Consider the following 13,378-nt stretch of genomic DNA (forward strand, 5'->3'; position numbering starts at 1 on the left):
AACTTCCCATTACTTATTATTTATTTTGTTCTTAAAACTTTTCTATTAGCTACAGAACATTTTATTAACTTTACACCTAAGACTTAATTAAGCAATAACTMWACMTTTTATATTTACATCAGCGAGCCGAAGGTCCTGGCAGCCAGTGCTCCTTTTTCCGTGGAAAAGCAATTGTATTATTGTTTCACGTTTTTATAAATAAATAAATAAAATAAATAAAATTTCACTTTACCATAGTAATGAGTCAATTCATAGCGGAATAAACTTACAATACTCTTAAGGATAAAACATACTATCCAATATTAAGGGAACATTTACAGCTAATTATAGGTAATTGCGAAAAATGCAAGCAAATTAAATATGACAGGAAACCGATAAAGCCGAAGTTCAAACTAACAGAGACACCTTTAGATAAAAATGAAATAATACATGTGGAAATTTTTCATTTTAAAAAGCAGTCATTTGTTAAAGTAATTGATGAACTAACAAAATTTGCAGCAGCATACAATATAACTGACAGAAATTGGAGAGCAAAGAAGGCCATCATAATTGAACATTTCACGAAATTTGAGAAACCAAAGAAGATCATCATGGACAACGAATTCAGGGCCGAACAGTTGATTCAGTTCTTAAATACAGAAGGAGTCGAAGTACACTTAAAAAAACCAAACTCCCATACAGGTAATGCAGATATTGAGACGCTGCACTCAACCCTGTTAAAAAAACTAATAGGAATCGATGATCCAAGTCTCGCGACAGAAATGAGGATACAGATCGTTATAGGTAACTATAATGATCGCTATCACTAAACCATAAAATGTACATCTAATAATGTAAGAAATAGTATTGATCCAACCATTATAAAAAACGCAATAGACCAGAAGAAACAACTTATAATACACAACAGAAATAGGTACAGAGAGGACTATGAGGAACAACGGGGCCGATAAAAAATTATAAAAAAGTAGACGCAAGGACGAACTATATTTCCGAATCACTCCCTTGCCAAACATTCATGTAACAAAAATAAAAAGTCCACTTAAATTGGATAGGATAGGTACAGAAAATGACGATGATAGGTTAAGCACAGTAGTACATAATGGCGATGTTAACTAAAGAGGAAATTAATAGCTTTGACATAAATTTTTATAAGCTGAAACTAGCCAAAGTAGGAGTAGTAGCTTTCAAAAGTGAAGCACTTGTGTTCGCTATTCCAATACCAAAAAGTTTTTTAAGATATATGTAAAATTAATTATGCCTCTACCAACGAAAATTTGCAAATAGCTCAAGAGGATGAAAAAATTGTAACAATAAATAAAAAACATTATACATATAAAGGTAATACGTTATTAAAAAAAACTAAAATTTATTGATAAACTGATACATCCTGTTAAAATGTTAAACCAAATCTATGAGTCAAAAATAAATTTTTACGATATCGTACTAAATCATTTTAAGAATATTAAAGAAATAGAAGAGCTAAAGTATCATAATAGTGTATCTTATGGCATAGGTGCCTCAATAATTATAATAATACTAATAAATATAATAATTATTGTTATTATTTACTTATGTAAACAAAAAAATGAAAAAAAAAGTCTTAAAAGAAGAAGAAGGAGACCGCTCAGAGTGGCTCTGGAGGAGTTACATCTCAGGTTACGTCAACTGACAGCATGCAGTTGTGCACCACATCGCTTGATCAGCCAGTACGTGACCAAAACACCAGACTCGGCATATTTTGAGTCTGTTGGAATGTGCGGTACACCCACACATTGTGGCAGACTCGAGTTGCTGAACTAATGGCAGAGTGAGTCTGATTCTTTCTACAGACCAAATAGGTATTATCCATAACTCGCGTGTTGAACTTCGTGCAACGGTTGGCGCCGTTGCTGCCGTGATAGTTCGGGACGCTGCTACTAGAACAGTCCCTTTAAATGACATGACGCAATGATCGACCGTCTGTAGGGTTGCAAGATTTAGGTTTACGTTTGTCTTGCGGCTTTAAAACTTTTTGAAATTCTCTTTGCGGTTTTTCCGTGATGATATCGGATTATTATTAATTTATTTTCTTTTTCTCGGCTTATCCGATCGGTTTAGGAATGGTTATTATGTGCGTTTACGAAAGCAGCGGCAGTTGGCAAGAAACACAATTTAACGAGCGGCCGGGTTAGTGTTCCATTTTGAGTACGGATATCAGCTATCCATATATGGCCGTCTGAACCGTCGTGAAGTTTCTCTATGCGGCCAAGCCGTCATTCTGAGGGGTTCGTGAACTAGGACACAAGGTCCTTTAAATACTCTTCTTTCCATCGGCGGCTGAAATTATGATGGAGATTTTTACTTCGTCTTGACGGCGACTCCACGCCTGGCTCGGATCTGGCCAAAATTGTTGCTACTTTATGAAAATGCCCCGGCGTGAGGGCAGCAAATTCTGAGGGGTCTTGCGAGAGTGCAKTGAGAGGCTGTGAGTTGAGAACGGCTTCAATTCTGGTTAACAATGTCGTGAATTCTTCATAATTTAATTTGTGGTAGCCAGCGAGCTTCTTGAAATGAGATTTAAAGCTTTTTAGCTGATTCCCATAAACCACCCATATGATAAGCCCTTGGGGGGATGAACTGCCACTTGATACCTTGAGGGGCGTATTTTTGAACAATGTCAGGTGAGACTTGTTTTATGAACTCCACAAACTGTTTTTCTGTAGTTCTTTGAGCTACTAAGCTAAATGTTTTGCCTTTATCGCTCATGATTTTTGATCAATGGTCGGCATTTCTTAGCACTATTCTGCAAACTAACTTCACACGTATACTTACGCTCTATCGTTCAGTCGTTGTCGAGCCAGCAATGAATTAACATCACGCAAGACTAAAGCGCAAAACCAAATATTCCCTGCGAGAAATATTTTATGATTCTAGATGCCTTTGGTGCCATGCATGCCTTTTATGTTCCAAGTCTTTTAAAGATAATAGGGAATATATCCTTAAAAGACATTTTGTTAATTTTCATTATACTATTAATTATTTAGATGAAAAAGAACGAAAATGTCTTTTTAAAGAAAAAATAATAATTTTTTTGCAAAAAATATCTGATTGCTTACGTAAAAACGAATACTTAGATTATAGTGACCGTATTAATGAAAACCTAAAAACACATCTATCAAGTTCCATTAATTTGGAGATTGTTAGGCAGGGTAGGCCGTTTTCCGATAGAGTCTTCATTAAAAAATTAAGTTTATTTTATAATTTTGATTATAAAATTTGCTTAATTTTAATTCCAATTTCTCATTTGGCTACTTTTTTTCGACACCTGTAGTGGTGAAAGGCGGCGCGAAGTTGCAGCCTTCAGGTGGAAGTGCTGCCATAATCTGCGTTCGCATTTTCCGCTTATGCATAGTTATTCTTGATTTGAGACTTCAGACGTGGAATATAATACTCTTGTCGTCCCACATGCTGTATGAGACGGTTTTCGGCGTGTAGCATTAATATACGTATGTAATGCAGGAATAATGTGGCAAATGGAGACTTCTCAAGTATTATTATGGGGTGGCGCTCTTGGCTTGAATTAGCAAGCCGACCATTGGCTAGAACTAAAAGTGAGCTCTTTTTATCAATCGGCTTCGATTCTCTTAGTAATGATATGTCGCGACTAAAGTAGCGCGTTTGAGTTGATGCGATAAGAGCGACCTTTGACTTATAAGGCTTGGTGCGTCAATGTATCGCATTGGGAGTAAGTTGCTCCTTTATGTTTATGTTTACATCGCTCTATGAACTGGAGCATCTAGGCGACTACTCTGAGGGCTCGTGGAAGCGATGAAAGACGTTCAAGGAGGTCATTATCATCCAATATTGTATGATAGGTGTCGATTTTTCGACTTTCTGTGGCAATTATTTTGCTCATTGGCGATTGTGGCAAAGAATCGATGGATTCTGTTAACCACCGGGGGCCATTTCACCAGAGCGTGGTGGCGGCAAGATGCAGGGGTTTTCTGGCTCTCGTACCAAAATCAGCAGGATTGTTAGCACTGGCTACGTGTTGCCATGCGACAGATCCCACTAGGTCCAATATTTGCGAGGTTAGGTTAGAAATATATGTTTTCCACGTATGTAGGGTTTGTCCAACCAGGCTAGGAATATTTTGGAATCAGACCAGAGATATAGTTTGTATTTCTCCATTTCTATGTGCATCTGCATCATTGAAACTAGTTTTGCTAGTAGCAGCGCGCCGCAGAGATCAAGTCGTGGAAGACTTAGCACTTTTAGAGGCGCAACTTTTGCCACTAATAAGTGGCTTGTGGTTGCGGTATCGCTTTGTGTGCGCACAGTGGCACAATATGCCTTTTCAGAGGCGTCACAGAAACCGTGAAGTGTCGTTCAGATTATTAAGGAACTGGGACCATTTTTCTAAGCGGAGAGGTTTCACTTATTTGTCCTAGTCGGTTCCATCTAGCCATAATTCTTGGATCAGAATTTTCGCTTGTATCATAATTGGCGACAGCCATCCTGCGGGGTCGAAAGGTTTTGCCACGGAGTATAAAATCTGTCTTTTCGTTATGGCGGACTGGTCAGATATCGCATTTCATTGGATGCCTAGTGTTTTTGTACTTTCCTTTTCGAATATAAGGAAATTAGTATCCAACAAATGGTCTTTTGGAATATTGTTTAAGATGTTTGGGTGCCTGGCTGTAATCTTTTTTAGAGGAAACCCTGCAGTATTGAGGACATTTATTACCTGAAATAAGAACTGGTATGCTAGTGGAAGACTGTGGCTTCCAGACAGGATATCGTCTACATACGGTCAATACACTTTGTAACAATGTATGCACGATATGTTCTCAAATATGTGTATGTATACGCGTAAAATTTTGGTATGTAATCCTGCTTGTTCTGTGTGACGAAGAACAAGAGGTATTGCGTGGTAGTTGCCGATATGGACTTTGAATAAATGTAGGTACTATGTATGTATATGCATACATAGATATGTATAGTAAAACCTTCAAAGGGTTTGGCGTTTTTTTTTTTTTTTGCCGTTTTTTTGTTTGTTTTTGCCAAAATGTTACAACTGAGCGAAAAGCATCAAGATAAGGAAAAAATTTAAAAGGTCATAAAAAAAAACTGACACATACGAGCGCCAAACCCTTTGAGGGTTTTACTATACAGACCTAGTATACCCCCAGACAATAATCCCAAAAATGTTCCAATGTTCCAAAAAATTGTATTATAATTTGAGATATGCAGAAATAATCACTTTGGGGCGTTCACTGCCTTCATTTCCCTCGGTGCTCATTTCGCCTCTTTCCCACTTAGCAAGTTTGGTATTACCATCTATATATAATATCAGCCACAGTAAAGCGTTGACATGTCTTCAAGTAAAACAATAAAAACGCTACTTACTCGGTAGCACCAAATACCTTTTTTTTGTGAAACAAAAATATTTCCTATTATGTAAAAATATCATGATTAATTATTATTATTTATTTTTAAGGTGGTAATTTTTAGTATCCATAATGGAAGACGAGGAGTACATTTTATATAATACGAGTATTTCACCAAATTATAGTGTCAGTTGTAGTAGTACAAATGTATTTGTTATATCTTAGGTTAAATTTTATGATATTGATGAACTGTGGAAACATTCGCTGCACACCCCTTACTCACATTCATGACCATCATAGAGTCTGGAGATAACAAAATAATACATAGGAGACCCTGTCATTGGGTCAGCCCTTATCTCAAGGCAAGGAATGAGAAGGAGAGGTTTTTCACCGACTTCAAAAACTTACGGAATGATTCAGCTCGTTTCATCGAAAATTTTCATATGCCACCAAGTGTATTCGATGAGCTTTGGGAGATACCGCAACCACATCTGCTTCCAAAGCGGAATACTAGACCGAACGATTTCATTAGCTAAATTAGCTAAAGCTAAGTTAGCAATTGTACTAGAGTAGGTTGTGAAAATGTATAAGGTACTATATTAGCACAAATATGATTTAACCGTTATGATTTTTCTTTTTTTTCAGGTACTTGGCTTCTGGATATATACAACGCCATATTGCCTCCTGCTACCGTATTAGCAAGCAGCACTTTAGTAGAATCGTATCCGATGTGTGTAAGGGGATATGCAGCGTATTGAAAAATGAAATTCCAGAACACTGAATGAATGAAATTGACAGAACACTCGTTGTTGGAGATATCGAATTGCTTTCGAACACAATGGAATTTTATGAACTGTGTCGGGGTTATCGATGGCAAACACATAGCTATCAAAGCCCCTCCAAAATCTGGAAGCATATTTTATAATTACAAAGTAAATGAATACATATAGATTATAATACCCTCGTACGCTCGGGTATTCATAGTTAATAATTTTTATTAATATGTTTTTATTATAGGGATTCCATTCTATTACGTGAATGTTGGTACTTACGGAAGCATAGGAGACTCCAATATTATGAAGAATTTCGAGATTTGGTATCATCATACTTAATGACAGCTTTATTGATGGCAAAAAAGTACGAAACTTCAATGTAGGAGACGACGCATTTCCACTGTGTATACGTATTCTAAAGTCTTAGCCAGCCAGCAAAAACCTTTCCACAGAGGAACAAATTTTCAATTACCGTTTGAGTAGAGCAAGACGGCGTATTGAAAACGCATTTGGAATTCTGAGTGCAAAATGGCTTTGCCTTATAAAGGTATTATTTTGGCACCCAGATCGGGCACGATCGATTGTTTCAGCATTCTGCCTGCTACATAACCGGCGAATACTTTCAGAGCTGGAGTGTTTTCGTTCATCCGACAACATGACCTAGCCAGCGTAGCCGCTGTCTTTTAATTCGCTGAACTATGTCCATGTCGTCGTATATCTCGTACAGCTCATCGTTCCATCGAATGCGATATTCGCCGTGGCCAACGCGCAAAGGACTATAAATCTCTCGATTTTCGAGGTATGAAACCTCGTTTGGTGTCGAACAGCTCGGAGAGGTCCTTCCCGATTCTGACGGAAATTTTGGTGGTGCTCAACGTGAGCTTACACAGCCATATACGTTTTGCAGGGATACCAAATTCAGACATTGCGGCATAAAGGCAGCTCCTTTTCGTGCTGTTTAAAGCAGGTTTGAAATCGACGAAGAGGTGGTGATTGTCGATTCTCCTTTCACGGGTCTTTTCCAAGATTTGGCGCATGGTGAATATCTGGTCGGTTGTTGATTTTCCAGGTCTGAGGCCATACTGATAAGGTAAAATCAGTTTGTTGACGGTGGGCTTTAATCTTTCACACAATACGCTCGATAGAACCTTATATGCAATATTGAGACAGCTTATCCCACGGTAGTTGGCGCAGATTGTGGGGTGTCCTTTTTTGAGGATTGAGCATAGCACACTTAAATTCCAATCGTTGGGCATGCTTTCGTCCGACCATATTTTACAAAGTAGCTGATGCATGCTCCTTATCAGCTCTTCGTCACCGTGTTTGAATAGCTCGGCCGGAAATCCATCGGCCCCCGCCGATTAGCTGTTCCTCAGGGGTAATTGCTATTCGAGCTTCTTCCTGGTCGGGCAACGGAACGTCTACTCCATCGCCATCGATTGGGGAATCGGGTTCGCCTCCTCCTGGCGTTGTGCGTTCACTGCCATTCCGCAGGCTGAAGAAGTTTTCAATCCATAATTTAAGTATGCTCTGGGCATCGGTGACTAGATCACCTTTGGGGGTTCTACAAGAGTATGCTCCGGTCTTAAAACCTTCTGCAAGCCGCCGCATTTTTTGGTAAAATTTTGGAGCATTACCCCTGTCGGCCAGCGTATCCGAGGCTGTTGTTGCGTTTTCATTGGGGACGTTTTTTTACATGGCGGGTCCCAAACCCAGCGCACAACCCTGTGCAGATGATGTTTCGTCTTCTCACTTTAGCTCGCCTTGAAATGGATGTTCTTAGGCAACCCAGAGGATACTTGGTCAGGGACCGGAAGTCGTGAGCTGCTTGAGTCATATGTAAAAGAATCGTTTCTGGCCACTCCCAAGTGAATGGCGATCAGAGAAATCTTTTTGCTTCTTTAAAATGTTGTTGAATCGATTCCATGCCTCCATGCCATGGCTTTCTCTAAACGTCCGACTACTTGTGGTTGGTGTTGGATTCGGCAAAATACACAAACAAAAAATAAAACATGCACATTTTATATATATCCTTTTACATGCACATTATAAACACAACCATATTGCGGAACACTTAACACCTCCACATTCGTTCTATTTATGGTGGAAGATGAATTAAAATCTTCAAATGTTGGACCTGTGAAAGCACAACAAAAATTCATGAATTTTTAAAATAATATTTCTTTTGTGTGATATGCAGGGTGGCTGATGAATTTTGCTACATTAAGAAACTCAAATAGCTTTTTTTTTTTCAGTGTATGGAATTCATTTTTCTTTTATTCATGTTAAAGCTCATTAAATTTTATTAAATATAGCTTTATTAGTTTTAAAAATAATGGAATTTAAATGCCCCCCCTGCTCGTTGATGCATGTGCAACATCTTACCTAAAAGTTGTTCATTACTGCTTGGAGAGTTGAGACAGGAATAGCCGCAATTGTTTCTCGAATGGATTGCCTTAGTTCATTAAAATTTGTTGGTTTTGCTTTGTAGACTTCCTGTTTGCAATAACCCCACAAGAAAAAGTCAGGTGCAGTAAGGTCAGGCGACCTGGGTGGCCAACGGAATGTGGAGTTTCTGGATATCAGCTTATTGGGAAATTTTCGTCGCAATTCTGTCATAACAGGTTGGGCTATGTGAGGAGCTGTACCATCTTGCTGAAACCACACAGAGTTGAAAGAAATTCTCATTCGGCGTAATTCTGGATAGAAAAACTCTCTCAACATGCTCAAGTAACGGTCTCCAGTAACCGTAACGGTGTGACCATTTTCTTCGAAGAAGTAGGGCCCGACAATGCAGCGTAATGAAACTACACACCACACTGTGACACGAAGTGGATGCAATTCCGTCTCATGGAGTATCTGTGGGTTGGAAGCACTCCATATTCGACAGTTTTGTTTGTTTATGTTGCCGTTTAAATCGAAATGGGCCTCGTCAGACATGAAAAGGCAGTTCAGTTCAACATGTTTCCATCCTCTTCCACCATTTGAAGCATCTTCTGGAAAAATTTCAAGCGAATCGGCAAGTCTGCAGCGTTTAGTTTGTTAGCCATTTGAATTTTATATGGGAATAAGTCGAAATCTTTGTGCATAATTGACTGTAATGACTGTCTGCTTACACCCATTTGAGCGGATAAGCTTCTTGTCGAAACACGTGGATTGTTTTGTATGGCAGCAACTACAGCAGCGATTGTTTCCTCCGTTCGAACTGAAGGGTTTCGATGGTAAGGTCTTCTGTTGACTGTCCCATGCTCGGCAAAATTATTTACGTGCGCCTATACTCTCTTTGAACCGAAACTACGGACTCCAGTGCTTGATAGCGGCGGACAATCCAAATTCTTGTTTCAGTGTCCCAGTTATCCATTTTTGTTAAATGTGAAAGTCAATCTGTAAAATAAAATAAAAAATTAACCAGATTCATTAAATAGAAAAGAAGTTATTTAATTTTTTTTTGGTAGCGCTTTCATCAGCCACCCTGTATTTGGCAAAAATACCATTTCTTCAGCAAACTCTCAATCAATCGTGTCTGAAAAAAAGGCTCCTCCAGCGTTTCTCTACCACTTTTGTGATTGCGGGCCATTTTGGCGTGATGGCGATAGCTCTCCCGTATGCAAATCCATCCAGCTTTGCACTCACTAGCTAAATAGAAATAAAAAATAAAATCAAGCTAAGATATTCATTAATTAAACTTTAATTTATATATACTTACGAGTTTTGGCAACCGAATTGCTTTTGTGGACCCAGGCCTGCTCCATAGCATTTTTATTCGAATGCATAAGGTTTGCTATGTCCCATATTCGGGGCAACTCTTCCACTTCTTTAGTTAGTTGTCGTTTTTACCTGCTGTGGAATTTTTAATTCTCTTTTGCCGCTTTCCTACAAGTCTTAAATCTTCCATTTCCAATTATTAAACACCCAATTTGCGTCAGAAATATATAGAAATTGTTATGTTTTTCGCAAAACCAGTGTTGCCTATCCAAAATTTATAAAATAAAAGTAGTATATATACTTACTGAAATACTAAAATTAACACCAGAAAACTTCTTCATCATTTCCTAAGCGTTTTTTCATATGAACTTTTTGCTTTTCTTGAGAGCTGGAATCCCACCTTAAAGCTTGAAAGCTTATTAATGAAAATATTAGCTTATTGAGCCTAAGATATTTAGTTACAATGGAAATCAAATCACAAATCTTTTGTGACCTCCAGGTTTCAAATATTATAAAACCAATGCTGATATACGGAGAGCTGGTTTAGATTAGTCAGCATTAAAGAAACACTATAATACCAACTAAAGGGAATACAGAGAGTAAAGATTTCCAAGGCTTTTAAATAGTCAATATGCTCAACCATTACCTGCACAGAGACTTTGTTACTTAGAAAACAGCAGCATGTACAATTAATATGAGCAAACAACATTTTGTTTAGCGCCGCCGAAGATCGCGTTTAACTAGAAAATTATTAAATTCTTTTCTTAAGATTTTATTACTAATTTCCAAATATGTACAATTAAAATTATGAAACAATTGACAGCGTTTGTTTTTAATTTTCTTAAAGTGCATGTTTTATGTTGCCACACTACCATAGATGTGCCCTTTAAAACATTAAAACACAGTTTATTGCAGCCGATAGGCAAAATCCTCTAAAGCAACGCTAAGCAGAAAAACATGCAGGTGATGGATCTACCGAAGTTCCATCTATGGAAGTCTGTTAATCAACAGATTGGAAAAACTAGAATTCGCTATACAATACAACATTTTATCATCATCCTTAGATATAAACACCACTGCAACCTGTCGCCAAGCCTTGGGAATATGACCTGATATAACTTAATTCGCGTATATGGGGGCCTGTCAGTTGCATGACAAATTGCCTGTTGCAGTTGCGCCTGTGCAATTATATGATGCCATCAGGACCTTATAACTTAAAGGTGTGAACGAATTCAATGACCAAGTGAGGTAAGGATTGAACAGATCTTCCGAGAGGCTTCCCCAGTAGTACTTCTTTAGTGAGCTTCTTTTAGAGCGTCCAGGAATAGTTTTAAAGAATAGGCAGTACGGTCTATCTACCATTGATATATAGCTTAAATACCCCAGAGGAGTAGGTCTTTTCGTAAAAATGTGCCTATACTTTGAGGACTCATGACAGGCCTTTACACTTCCCCAGAATGTTCACCACAAAGCTCTCTTACTCTTCTTTAACCTAAATTTGTATAACCATAACTATCCAATTGCTGTTAGAGCCAATTCTAAAGGCTTTGGTGAAAAGTCTTCTGTTCGAAGCTCTGCATTGCACTGCTCCCTTTTCTACTAAAGCTTTCAGTGCCACATAAAGACCTGAAAACCTATATGTACTTATCAATCGGTAAGGGTCAATTCCTTGCCGGATGCGACTCGAAGGGACTCGAAGGGAAGACACTGCTTACACTAACTCATCGAATTTAGCGGGGGTAAGCTATTTGCTTGGGTTTACTTTCCTTATTTTGCGAAACGGTTTTGAGAGGCGTCACTTTTCGAATTGGCAGAGATGTTGCTACAGAGTATAATAGTTTTGTTCCCCTAACCAGAACTAATATATACAGATATGGGGTTATACCTATATAAATGATCAGGATGTTAAGGACGAATTGATATCCGGAAGACTGCATGTCGGTTCACCTGTATGCTTGTGCAATCTAAATCTGGGGTATCTTGAAGAAAATTTACTCAAGTGTTCCTTGGCTAAATATGGCATCAGTGTCGCAAATTTACGTAAGCGTAATGAGCATATCTATTTCAACCAAAACTCACGACAGATGTTTTTGACTTTGGCAGAGTGAACATTTTATACTCTTGCAACATACAAGTATAAAAGCCCTGGAAATTCCTTCATGTTCTGGCAAAGCTTTATATTACAAAAAAATTGTAATAATTTTGACATTGCTCAGGTATATTCCAGAACATATTTTGAAGGAGTTTTTTATAAAAACAAGTAAGAAAGAACTAAGTTCGGGTGCAACCGAACATATTATACTCTTACAACTTGTAAGAATCGAAGTAAGTTAAATATCTAAGTTGTAAAACATAATCCAGATTATCGAGATCCAAGTAATTTTGGGCTTTTTCGGCAATGCAAACTGCACAGTAGTTCAATTCAACCTATTTGTAAAATAAAAATCTGGCATTTACAGCAATATTGAAAGTTCGAAAACGCTGCTCTGTCAAAACTCTTGCGGGAAAACATTTTTGCGTAAAATTAAATTGGATCGATAAATTTTGTGCCAATTTTAACTGCTTAATTAATTAAATTCGAATTTGATTAATAAATTATAATTGTAATCAAAAAAATTCCGGCTGATATATCGTTGTAAGTAGTGATTTTTTTTTTTTTTATAGATTAGGCAACGAGGATGTTGCAACAAGTATTTTGATGTTGCTGGTGATAGTCCGGCTGAATATGGAAGGAGTACTTGCAGCAGGGCGAAAAAATTTGTAATTTCTTTGGGGCCAAGTTTTTCGAGAGATACAAAAAGTTCAGTAGGACATTAAGCAAACAAAGGAGCATATTTACCACAAGTTTCTGAATTTATTGATCACCTATAAGCCTATCAAACAGCGGAACAACCAAACCAGCCGTAACGCTACTATATTCACATTTTCTAACGAATTTGATGCAGTATACGAGGTGTCTTCAAAAAGTATTTTGAAATTTCGCGGGTTACGTATATTCGAATTTCGATTTTTTTGTGGCGTTATGTTGTTACTCATGTCTCTCACTTATGCCGACAAGCTCGGTCATTTTGAATGTTCATTTAATTGTTGACAGCTGCTTTGCTTGCACGTGTTTTGGATCGTCTTCGATTTTTACCTATTCAAAAAAATGGATCAAAGAACATGTATCAAATTTTGTGAGAAAAACGAAATTAAGTGCGCGGATGCATTCCGAATGTTGACTGTGGCATACGGAGAAGCTACCTTGGACCGAAGCAACGTTTATCGGTGGTACAAAATGTTCTCAGAAGGCCGAGAATATGTGACAAAAATTGACTTTTGCACCGCGATAACACCCCCGCTCACACATCGTTTCTTGTGCGCGACTTTTTAGCCAAAAGCAACACACTAATGATGCCGCAGCCACCGTATTCCCCAGATCTGRCCCCCTGTGACTTTTTCTTGTTCCTTAAACTGAAGAGGCCCATAAAAGGACGACGTTACGCTTCTCTTGACGAGATAAAGACGGCATCGAAAGAGGAGTTGAAAAAA

General features: G+C 38.0%; 1 long non-coding RNA gene across 1 annotated transcript in view; it reads left to right on the plus strand.

Annotated features, from left to right (window-relative positions):
* The window catches only part of LOC108969994, a 36,249-nt gene extending 29,419 nt beyond the window's left edge, over positions 1 to 6,830 (plus strand). Inside the window, exons 2-4 of the long non-coding RNA XR_001993448.1 lie at positions 5,595 to 5,938; positions 6,015 to 6,301; positions 6,387 to 6,830. This is a non-coding gene — a long non-coding RNA (uncharacterized LOC108969994). The remainder of the gene's footprint in view (positions 1 to 5,594; positions 5,939 to 6,014; positions 6,302 to 6,386) is intronic.
* The last annotated feature ends 6,548 nt before the right edge of the window (positions 6,831 to 13,378 follow it).

Source organism: Bactrocera latifrons, unplaced genomic scaffold (genome assembly GCF_001853355.1).
Source record: "Bactrocera latifrons isolate USDA-ARS-PBARC rearing strain unplaced genomic scaffold, ASM185335v1 scaffold_274, whole genome shotgun sequence".
Lineage (NCBI taxonomy): Eukaryota > Metazoa > Arthropoda > Insecta > Diptera > Tephritidae > Bactrocera > Bactrocera latifrons.